Below are 10,440 nucleotides of genomic sequence, written 5' to 3'. Positions count from 1 at the left end.
AGGAAATGACATCCTCCTGAAGTGCTTTTTCGTTCTAGCTTATCTCGTCCATAGTCAGCGTCAGTGTATCCGAGAAGTGTAAAGTCATGAGTATTGGGATACCATAAGCCTGCATTCACTGAACCTTGCAAATATCTAAGGATTCTTTTTACAGCTATGTAGTGAGATTCCTTAGGGTTAGATTGATATCTAGCGCAATAACATACTGAGAACTGAATGTCCGGTCTACCCGCTGTTAAGTAAAGTAAGGAGCCAATCATACCTCGATATAATTTGCTATCTACTGACTTACCACTTTCATCACCATAGAGGACAGTGTCAGTACCCATTGGGGTAGATATTGGTTTACAATTTTCTAATTCATATTTCTTCAATATCTCCTTAGCATACTTCGATTGACTGATGAAGATGCCATTTTTTCCTTGTTTGATTTGAAGTCCAAGGAAGAAGTTGAGTTCTCCCATCATTGACATTTCAAACTCAGTCTGCATCTTCTTACTAAACTCCTTGCACATAGATTCATTAGTAGCACTGAAAATGATGTCATCAACATATATTTGAGCCAGTAGGGTGTCTTTACCCTTTCTCTTAATGAATAAGGTTGTATCAGATTTGCCTCTGACATAATTTCTAGTCAACAGGAAACTGGTCAGCCTCTTATACCATGCACGTGGTGCTTGTTTGAGACCGTACAGAGCCTTTTTGAGTTTATAAACATGGTTTGGGAATTTTGGATCCTCAAACCCTGGAGGCTGATTAACATAAACTTCCTCATTTATAACTCCATTAAGAAATGCACTCTTGACATCCATTTGAAACAATTTAAAATTCATGAAACTCGCATATGCACACAATATTCTAATTGCTTCAAGCCTTGCCACTGGGGCGAAGGTCTCACCATAGTCACTACCTTCCTGCTAACTGTAGCCCTGAGCTACAAGTCTTGCTTTGTTTCTGACCATATTCTCTTGTTCATCTAGCTTGTTGTGGAAGACCCATCTTGTTCCTATGGTCTTCTGGCTTCTTGGATTTGGCACCAAGTCCCAAACTTCATTTCTTTTGAACTGATCAAGCTCTTCTTGCATTGCACCCATCCAGTACTCGTCGTTCTCAACTTCTGAGAAATTCTTTGGTTTCAGAACTGAGACGAATGCTACATTGTTGAGGTATCTCTTGAGTTGATTTCTTGTCATTAGGGTATTCTCAGCAGCATCGAGAATGGCTCTTTCAGAGTGTCCTCTTGGGATTCTGATTTCTTTCGGTAGTGTGATGTCTTGAGCTGGTTGTGTTTCAACGATCTCTGCAGGTATGGATTGGTCAGTGAAAACAATTTGAGTGTCTTTCTTACCTTTGGTCAGCCCTTGAAGTGGTAACTCAGCGGCTCCACTTTGGTCAGCTTCTGCTGAGTATGGATCATCCTCAGACATTTGACTAACTTTCCCTGCATGGTTAGTTTCATTGAACTCAATGTGTACTGACTCTTCTAAGACCTGAGTTCGTTTATTGAAAACTCTATATGCTTTGCTGTTTGTTGAGTAACCTAAAAAGACAGCTTCATCAGCTTTTGAATCAAACTTAGCAAGGTTGTCCTTAGTATTTAAGATAAAACATTTACAACCAAAGGCACGAAAGTATCCAATGTTGGGTTTTCGTCCTTTCCAAAGTTCGTAGGGAGTTTTCTTCAATATGGGTCTGACTAGAGCCCTATTGAGTATATAACAGGCTGGGTTGACAGCTTCACCCCAAAAGTACTTTGGAAGCCTATTCTCACTCAGCATTGTCCTAGCTATTTCAACCAAGGTTCTATTCTTCCTTTCAACTACCCCATTCTGTTGAGGAGTTCTAGGAGCAGAAAAGTTATGGTCAATGCCGCTGGCTTCACAGAACTCAACAAACTGTTGGTTTTTGAATTCTCCACCAGTATCACTTCGGATGTGAGCTAGTTTTAGGTCTTTATCATTTTCAAGTTTTCTAACTAATGTTGAAAATGTCTCAAAGGTTTCATCCTTGCTACTCAACAGGATAATCCAAGTGTACCGTGAGAAGTCATCTACAATGACCAAGGAAAATCTCCTACCACCCAAGCTCAGCGGCTGGACTGGTCCGAAGAGATCCAAGTGTAGCAACTCAAGTGGACGCTTAGTTGAGACGATGTTTTTACTATGAAAAGATTTTTTGGTTTGTTTTCCTTGCTGACAGGCGTTGCACAGTTGATCCTTTTCGAACTTAAGTTCTGGCAGTCCCTCAACTAATTGCTTTCTTGCTAATTTGGCCAGGAGGTCCATGCTTACATGACCAAGTCTCATGTGCATAGCCAGGAATTTTCTTCCTTTGACACTAAGCATATATTTTTTGAAAATTTCTTTTCTAAACTCAGCATAAAGACATTGTCAACGTGAGGGGCGGTTAAAATCAATTCATTCGTTTTCCCCTCGAGTATTCTACATCCAGTGGCATCGAATATAACCTTCCTACTGTTGGGGTTTAGTGTCCTATAGACAATTGTTCTAGGATACAAACTTAATGTAAATGAAGTGTTCTTTATATCATTTGTTTTAATGAGATATATGTTTTATAACTATATAAAGGCAATCCCTTTTAAGAAGTAAATAAAGTCTAATAAAAGGAAATCTGTAAGTTTGTTTAAAGTGATTATAAAGTGTTCATACAAGCATGAAGTGAGACGAAACTTTATAATAAAACTAATAAACTTAAAACCACCCCAAGTCAAGTAATATGTTTAGGATTGACATATCACTGTTGAGACTTGCATGTAACAATGTCTTCTGTCCCGACAGAAAGCTGATCTCACAAGCTTCACATATACAGATATCTGGACAGTTACGTGGATCCAATGAAAAGTAGTTCATTAGGATTGGGGACCCGACTTGAGATAACAGGATGGGTAGATTCATCCTTGTCACTTGTTCATCTCATTGGTATTAATAGGTATAAATAATCTTCAGACTCAAAGGAATGTTAATTGGTATTCTGGATTACGGAATGTGACGCTTTGATCCTGTTGTAACACGATCCTTAATAGAGATGACTCTAGGGTATGAACAGCAGACGTTGGGTATCACAGGAAGTGATTGCAGGATAATTATAAATTGGATTGAGTATTTATCACTCCTGATAAATGGGAGATATGTCCATGGATCGCTTGTGGAAGTCTTGACTCTAAATCCTTGCAAGGTGATAGCTTAAGATTGAAATGCAGATTTCTCTTAACCTATCTAATTGGTGTTGACTCGGCCTGTACAAGTAAAACGAGCATCTCGCTATATGTGACTTGACATTATCCATAGTCATAAGATTCAGTTCAAGGACGTAGTTCATAAAGGATCGAATTATACCGTAACTAATACGGAAAGGTCAACGACAGAATCAACCTGTCTTCTTATAGCTCTGGGGGAATGATTACGGACTTGCTAATCACATACTTTATACATCATTCCGTTATTCAAAGATTAAATATAATTCTTTGAAAATTAAATTTAATAGTTGCATACGGCTAGAAGCAATAAGAACCTAATGGTTCACACATAAGACTTGGAACCCAAAAGAGAGACAAATGTTAATTAATTGACGGAAGCCCAACTGAGCCCAATAGGGCCCAGTAACTGTAGGGGGCGAATTAAATAATTAATTTGATTTTATCAATTCTAATTAGATTGGGATTATGAATTAAATTAATTAAAGGATAAATAAGTTAGGAGTTTTAATTAGATTATATTACTCCCATTATTATCCAATAAGGTTATTATTATTATCTTTTATATTTAGATATATTAATAGATAATAATTAAGAATTCTATTCCGAATTAAATTCTTATTCAGTAACCTAATTCTATCTAACTAGGGATTAGATACAAGAGATTATAAATACTCCCCTACATGCTATTTTCGAAATACCCTAAGGCAAATCAAGAGCGAGAATTTCGACCCCCTTGCTCGAGGATGAGATTTTCTACCGCTTCCTACCGTTCAATTGATTTTTCATCTCTTTCTCTTTATCCTTGATCTTGTGTTGATTAATTAGAGACAATCTACTTTGGTTGTTATAAACAGTTGATTCTAACTTGATCTTCCATTGTTTTGTTTTGTGCTCGGGAACTCGAAGTAAGAGTTGTGGGCACTTCGTTTGCAATGGTAGATAGAACTTCTGAAATGTATTTCTTTTATCCCTCTTTATATGAAATAACGATTAACGGATCTTGGGGTTAATGGAAATAGGTTAAAAATTTTATATTTCCGCTGCTATACGTTAGCCTATTTTCCTTCAGTGGTATCAGAGCCAACGTTAAATTCGTTATTTCATATATGAAAATTTAGAAGTTTTTTAATTAGATTGAATAAATATTTATAGTTAGGTTAATTAACAAAACTGTTTTGATTAGTTAGTTCTAAAGATAAATAAGTTTTAATTACTTGTTAATTAAAACAGATTATGCATATGTTCCTAGTTATATTGGTTGATAATCATTATAACAAAATCTATTAGTTTTATAGTTAGATTGATAAAATCGGTTTTATTAATTCTAAAGATAAAACGGAAATTCTATAATAGCTTTTCCTATTTTCTGAAAATCGTTTTGAAACCGTTTTAGAACTGATATATATATATATATATATATATATATATATTTAAACTTAAAAAAATGAATAGCAGCTCAGGTCGCGCCTCGTGGCGCGACCCAACTACTGCCTCGCGGCAGCAAGCCTGGCCGCCGCTGCCGCAAGGCAGCGGCGGATCAGACGCCTAGTGCTGCTGCCAAACGGCAGCAGCCCACCCTCGGGCCCGGCCCGAGACCCGCTTATTTTAAAACCGTTTTAAAATTAGTTTTTAAATATATATATATATATATATATATGTTTCAGAAATTAATAGTTTTCTGTTTTGATTATCGAATGAAAAATTTATTTAAAAGTTTGTTTTACCTATTTGTAAATCAAAAGTATTAAATGAATTGAAATCAAAATAATTGGGACATGCATAATTAAGTTTTGTATAGTTGTATTAATCTAAAAGATTAATATAGAAGATACGAAACTATTAGAAGTAAAATTGGATGAAAGTTAATTTAATGTGTTAATGTGATTAACCTAAATATTACATAAAGTATTTATGTAATCAACCAATTAAATTTATTTAATTGAGTCTATGCATGTTTGGAGTTATGGACATATTTGGACCCTCTTTTAGTCTTTTGGTATTTTTGAAATAGGGCATGCGAGTCTTGCCTTTCTACTATCTATTGTAATTTCTCCTCTCATCTAATTCCCTTCAATTTAATTGAAGTTTTCTTTAGTAGAATAGAAATTAATATGTAATTTCAAGGCGCCATGGAGAAGACGGAGGACCTAAAGAGAAATATGTAATAGTTAGTATTTCCCTAGGTTTGGCCTTTTATTCCGTCTCTGGCTCGACGGAATAATTTAGATAATATGTCCATAACGCCAATGTATGTGTCTGATGTATGCTAAAGCAAATCAAGACTAAGTTAGATTATGAGACTTAAAATAAAATCCCTCATTAAAAGTTAAGTAAATAAGCAAGTTATTAAAATCGGTTGCCCCTCCCTAATATTATAATTCAGCCGGCTGTACTGAGGGCCTTTGGGTTGTTGAGTAAACTCAAGCTCGGGGTCTTATGGTAACACCTGAATTATTGAATATCATTTTTCATGAATATGGGGTAATACTTAAATTAGATTATGATAATTGGATGAGTAAACTCATGTTTTCATAAACTAATGGGCAATATGGTTGGGATTAATATAAATAGCATATTAGTTACTAATGTGGTTAGTAACCCAATAACCTAGGAATCACATTAAAGATGTGATTGATTACATGAATCTACCTAACGAATGAGACTAGCTTGTTGAGTAAACTCAAGGCGAAACCTCAAGAGTTAGGATCCTGGCTCACTAAAGGATTTGTGAAATTCTTCGAATTAATATGGAGGGCTATTAATTTGGCAAAATAGTGGGAGCGATCTAAAATAAACTAAAAGGCCTATAATTTTAGATTGATATACTTTAGAGCAAATGAATAACATACGTTTACTCTTTCTCACTCTCAGGTTTAATTAATCACTCTTAAAATCATGACTAACACCAATCTGCAAAACATACTTACCGATAACAAGTTGAACAGTTCAAATTTCACCGACTGGTATCGCAACCTCAAAATCGTTTTGAAGTTCGAGAATAAAGGGTATGTACTTGATACACCGATACCCCCTTACACAACGGATGGTGCTCCCTACCAAGAATTTTATGCTTACTTGAAGCATAAGGCCGATGACGATCAAGCGGGAGACATCATACTTGCATCTATGACACCGGAATTGAAAAGGCAACATGTAAATATGGATGCCTATTCCATGGTCAAGCACCTAAAAGAGTTATTTGTGAATCAAACTCGGTGCGAACGTTACGAGATAACAAAACAGTTATATAGATGCAAGATGCAGGTGGGCACATCTGTAATGGCACATTGTGTCAAGATGATCGGCCTTATCACCAAGTTTTCTAGTATTGGAGATGCGATGGATCATGAACTAAGTATAAACTTACTTCTTCAGTCCCTCCCTGAGAGATACTCACAGTTCATCATGAACTACCAAGTGAGTGGCTTGCAAACCTCTCTTGAAGAGCTTGCAAATATGCTCGAGACAGTCGAGCCCAGTATAAAAGAAAATGAGGAGATACCGGCCCTTGCTATTGAAGGATCAAAGAAGAGGAAAGGGATCTCTCCCGATCCAAAACATCCTAAGAAAGGCAAGGAGGCCATGCTTGTTGGTCCCTTATAACGTTACAAGTATAGTTCCAAAGGGGGGGTTAGGAACTATTCAAAATTTTTCTTTAGGGCAGACTTCTTTTTCTTCAGGAAAAAGGTTTTAACAGCGGTGCTGAGTGAATAGCAAGACACTGGCTTAGTCAACTGGTGACTAGGTCAGTTTCTTTACTTGAGTCAAGAGATAGCACTTAGGGTCTATTCCTGAGCTCAGATATTCAATGCGCACAACTCAGCTTGACCTCTTTACTTGGTCAGTTTAGTTTAAGCAAGCAATACATATATTAAGGAGTTTAAGGTTAGAAGGATATTACTCAGCAGATTTATCCAGGTTCAGCCTCCAAGCCTACGTCCTGTCCCCGGAACACGTTCTGAGATTTCGAATTCTCTACTGAGCTCTTTAACGGTAGAGCATCAAACCTTTTACAACTTAGAAGCTGAGTATAACAAGAGTACCTTCCTCTATACCTCTACTCACTCCTAATCTCTCGCTGAGTACTATAACCGAGTACTCAGCCTCTCCTTTCTAATCTCTAGAAATGATAAGTGTTTGTCCTAAACAACAATTGCTAAGACACCTTAGATGATTGAATAATCACTCTAGACTTTTACATGAAAGATATGAAATTTGGTGTAAGATTGCTTTGCTTTTTCTTGCAGAACTTTGAGTAGAATTTTGGTCAGCGTAATGGCTTGTTCAAGTTCTGTCTGGAATGAAGCAACTGAAGGGCTCTATTTATAGAGACGTCTAAGACATCGGTCATTTCGAATTTCGAAATAACCGTTGGAGGGAAACGGAGTCCTGTCGTTGTCACTCAGTTTTGCTCAGAGCTCTCGGCCAATCAGATTTGAGTATCTTCTGTCCTCGGTCAGTGTTGAGCAGCTTTTAGTCAGCTCGGCAGACTGTCTCTCCATTTATGGTAAGGTCAACTAGACAGCGTTCTGTGTCTTCTGAACTTTACCCAAAGTGGAAACATTTTTTCTGGAAGTTGTTCTTGCTCAGCTGCTGTCTTGTACTCTTTGTCGATTCAACTCAGCAGCTTCGTCCCGAAGTTGTTCAACGAAGGTCTTCTAGATCCTTCTTCCGCTGAGCTGCATTTTGTACATAACGACAGCGTTTTGACATACGCGGGCCGAGTTGTCTTGATCTGTTTGACTTGGGCCTTGACTTTCGTATGGACCTTGGGCCTTTTAATCTTTATGTCTTATAAACAATTTAACTCAGCATTGAACAAACACATTAGTAGAATAAATCAAAGCATTTAAACTTAGTGTGTTTAGAATATTTTTAATTGCACTTAAACAATTTTGTCAAATCAAAATTATGTGGAAAGGTGTTTCAACAAACTCCCCCATTTTGATGTTGGCAAAACTATTCAGCGAGGAACTCAGTGTTTGTTGGGGTTTAGTGTCCTAAAGACAATGGTTGTAGGATGCAAACTTATTGTAAATGAATTGTTCTTCATATCATTTGTTTTAATAAGATATATGTTTGATAACTATATAAAGGCAAACCCTTTTACAGCACTAAATAAAGTCTAATAAAAGGAAATCCGTAAGTTTGTTTAAAGTGATTATAAAGTGTTCATACAAGCATGAAGTGAGACAAGACTTTATAATAAACTAATAAACTTAAAACCACCCCAAGTCAAGTGAGATGTTTAGGATTGACATATCACTGTTGAGACTTGTATGTAACAATATCTTTTGTCCGACAGAAAGCTGATCTCACAAGCTTCACATATATAGATATCTGGACAGTTACATAGATCCGATGAAACGTCGTTCATTAGGATTGGGGATCCGATTTGAGATAACAGGATGGGTAGATTCGTCCTTGTCACCTGTTCATCTCATTGGTATTAATAGGTATAAATAATCCTCAGACTCAAAGGAATGTTAATTGGTCATCCTGAATTACTGAATGTGAGACTTTGATCGCGTGGTCCCACGATCCTTAACAGAGATGACTCTGGGGTGTGAACTGCAAAGGTTGGGTGTCATAGGAGGTAATGTCAGGGTAGTTATACATTGGATTGAGCATTTATCACTCCCGACGAATGGGAGATACGTCCAAGGATCGCTTGTGGAAGACTCGACTCTAAATCCTTGCAAGGTGATAGCTTAAGAGTAGAAATACAGATTTCACTTAACCTATCTATTTGAGTTGACTCGGCCTGTACAAGTAAAATGAACGTCTCGCTATATATGACTTGACATCATCCATAGTCATAAGATTCAGTTCAAGGATGTAGTTGATAAAGGATCGAATTATACTGTAACTAATACGGAAGGGTTAACAGCAGAATTAACCTGTCTTCTTAACGGACTCTGGGGGAATGATTACGGACATGCCGATAACATGCTCTGTTCATCATTCCGTTATGCAAGGATTAAATATAATTCTTGGAGAAATTAATTTAATAGTTGCATACGGCCAGAAGTAGTAAGGACCTAATGGATCACACATAAGACTTGGAAACAAAAGAGAGATGGATCTGATTAATAGATGGAAGCCCAGTTGAGCCCAGTAAGGCCCATGGATAAGGGGGGGTCGAAATTATATGTATTAAAGGAAGGGAATTAATTTATTCCACTCTTCCTAATTGGATTAGGATTGTGAAATTAAATTAATTAAGAGATAATCAAGTTAGGAGTTATTAATTGGATTAATGTCCTCCTATTATTATCTAACTAGGTTACTTATTATTATCCTAATTATATTAGATATATAGTAAGATAATAATTAGAAATCCTATTCCGAATTGGATTGCTATTATTTAACCTAATCCTATCTAACTAGGGTTTAGAGACAAGATAATATATATACCCCTTACCTAGTGAATTTCGACACACACTCTAGCCCCACCACTTGTGATTTTCGAAATCTACTAGCTAGAGAGAGAAAGTGAATTCCATCCCCAAGTTCGTGGACAAGAATTCATTCGGCATTCCATCGATTGATTAATCTAATTCATCCCTCTTTCTCCTTGATCTTGTGTTGGTTAATTAGAGGTAATCTATTTTGGTTACATCTCATAAGGGTTGATTCTAATTTAACCTCACCGTGTTCACGAAAGAAGAAAAACAATCAAAAGGGAGAAATTCGTTTTTCTTCGCCTACATCAGATCAGTTCACTATTTCGAGGATTCCCGGAGATTGAACCGTCGGATCATCGCGATTTTTGGACAGTAGATTCTAGACATATTCTTCCACGTTTCCACCGAAGGGATCGTCGTTCGGAGGTCTGGAAGGTCTATTTCGAATAGGGGCAGATTGGTAAACAGTTTACATCTCCTTTGAAGTTGTGGGCACTTCGTTTGCAACGGTAGATTGATCATCGAAAGGTATATCTTCTTATCCCTCTTTATATGAAATAACGATTAACGGATCCTATGGTTAAAAGGAAGTAGGCTAAAATTTTTATATTTCCGCTGCTATACCTTAGCCCTATTTCCAACAGTGGTATCAGAGCCATCGTTAAATCCGTTATTTCATATATGAAATTTAGAAGCTTTCAATAGGATTGAATGAATATTTATGGTTAGGATTAATTAACAAATTGTTTGGTTAATTAATTCTAAAGATAAATAAGTGAAATAGATTATGCGTATGTTCCTAATTATTTCGGTTGA

The sequence above is a fragment of the Euphorbia lathyris genome, chromosome 4 (genome assembly GCF_963576675.1).
Source record: "Euphorbia lathyris chromosome 4, ddEupLath1.1, whole genome shotgun sequence".
NCBI classification, from domain to species: Eukaryota; Viridiplantae; Streptophyta; class Magnoliopsida; order Malpighiales; family Euphorbiaceae; genus Euphorbia; species Euphorbia lathyris.
Note: the sequence above shows the minus strand (reverse complement) of the source record.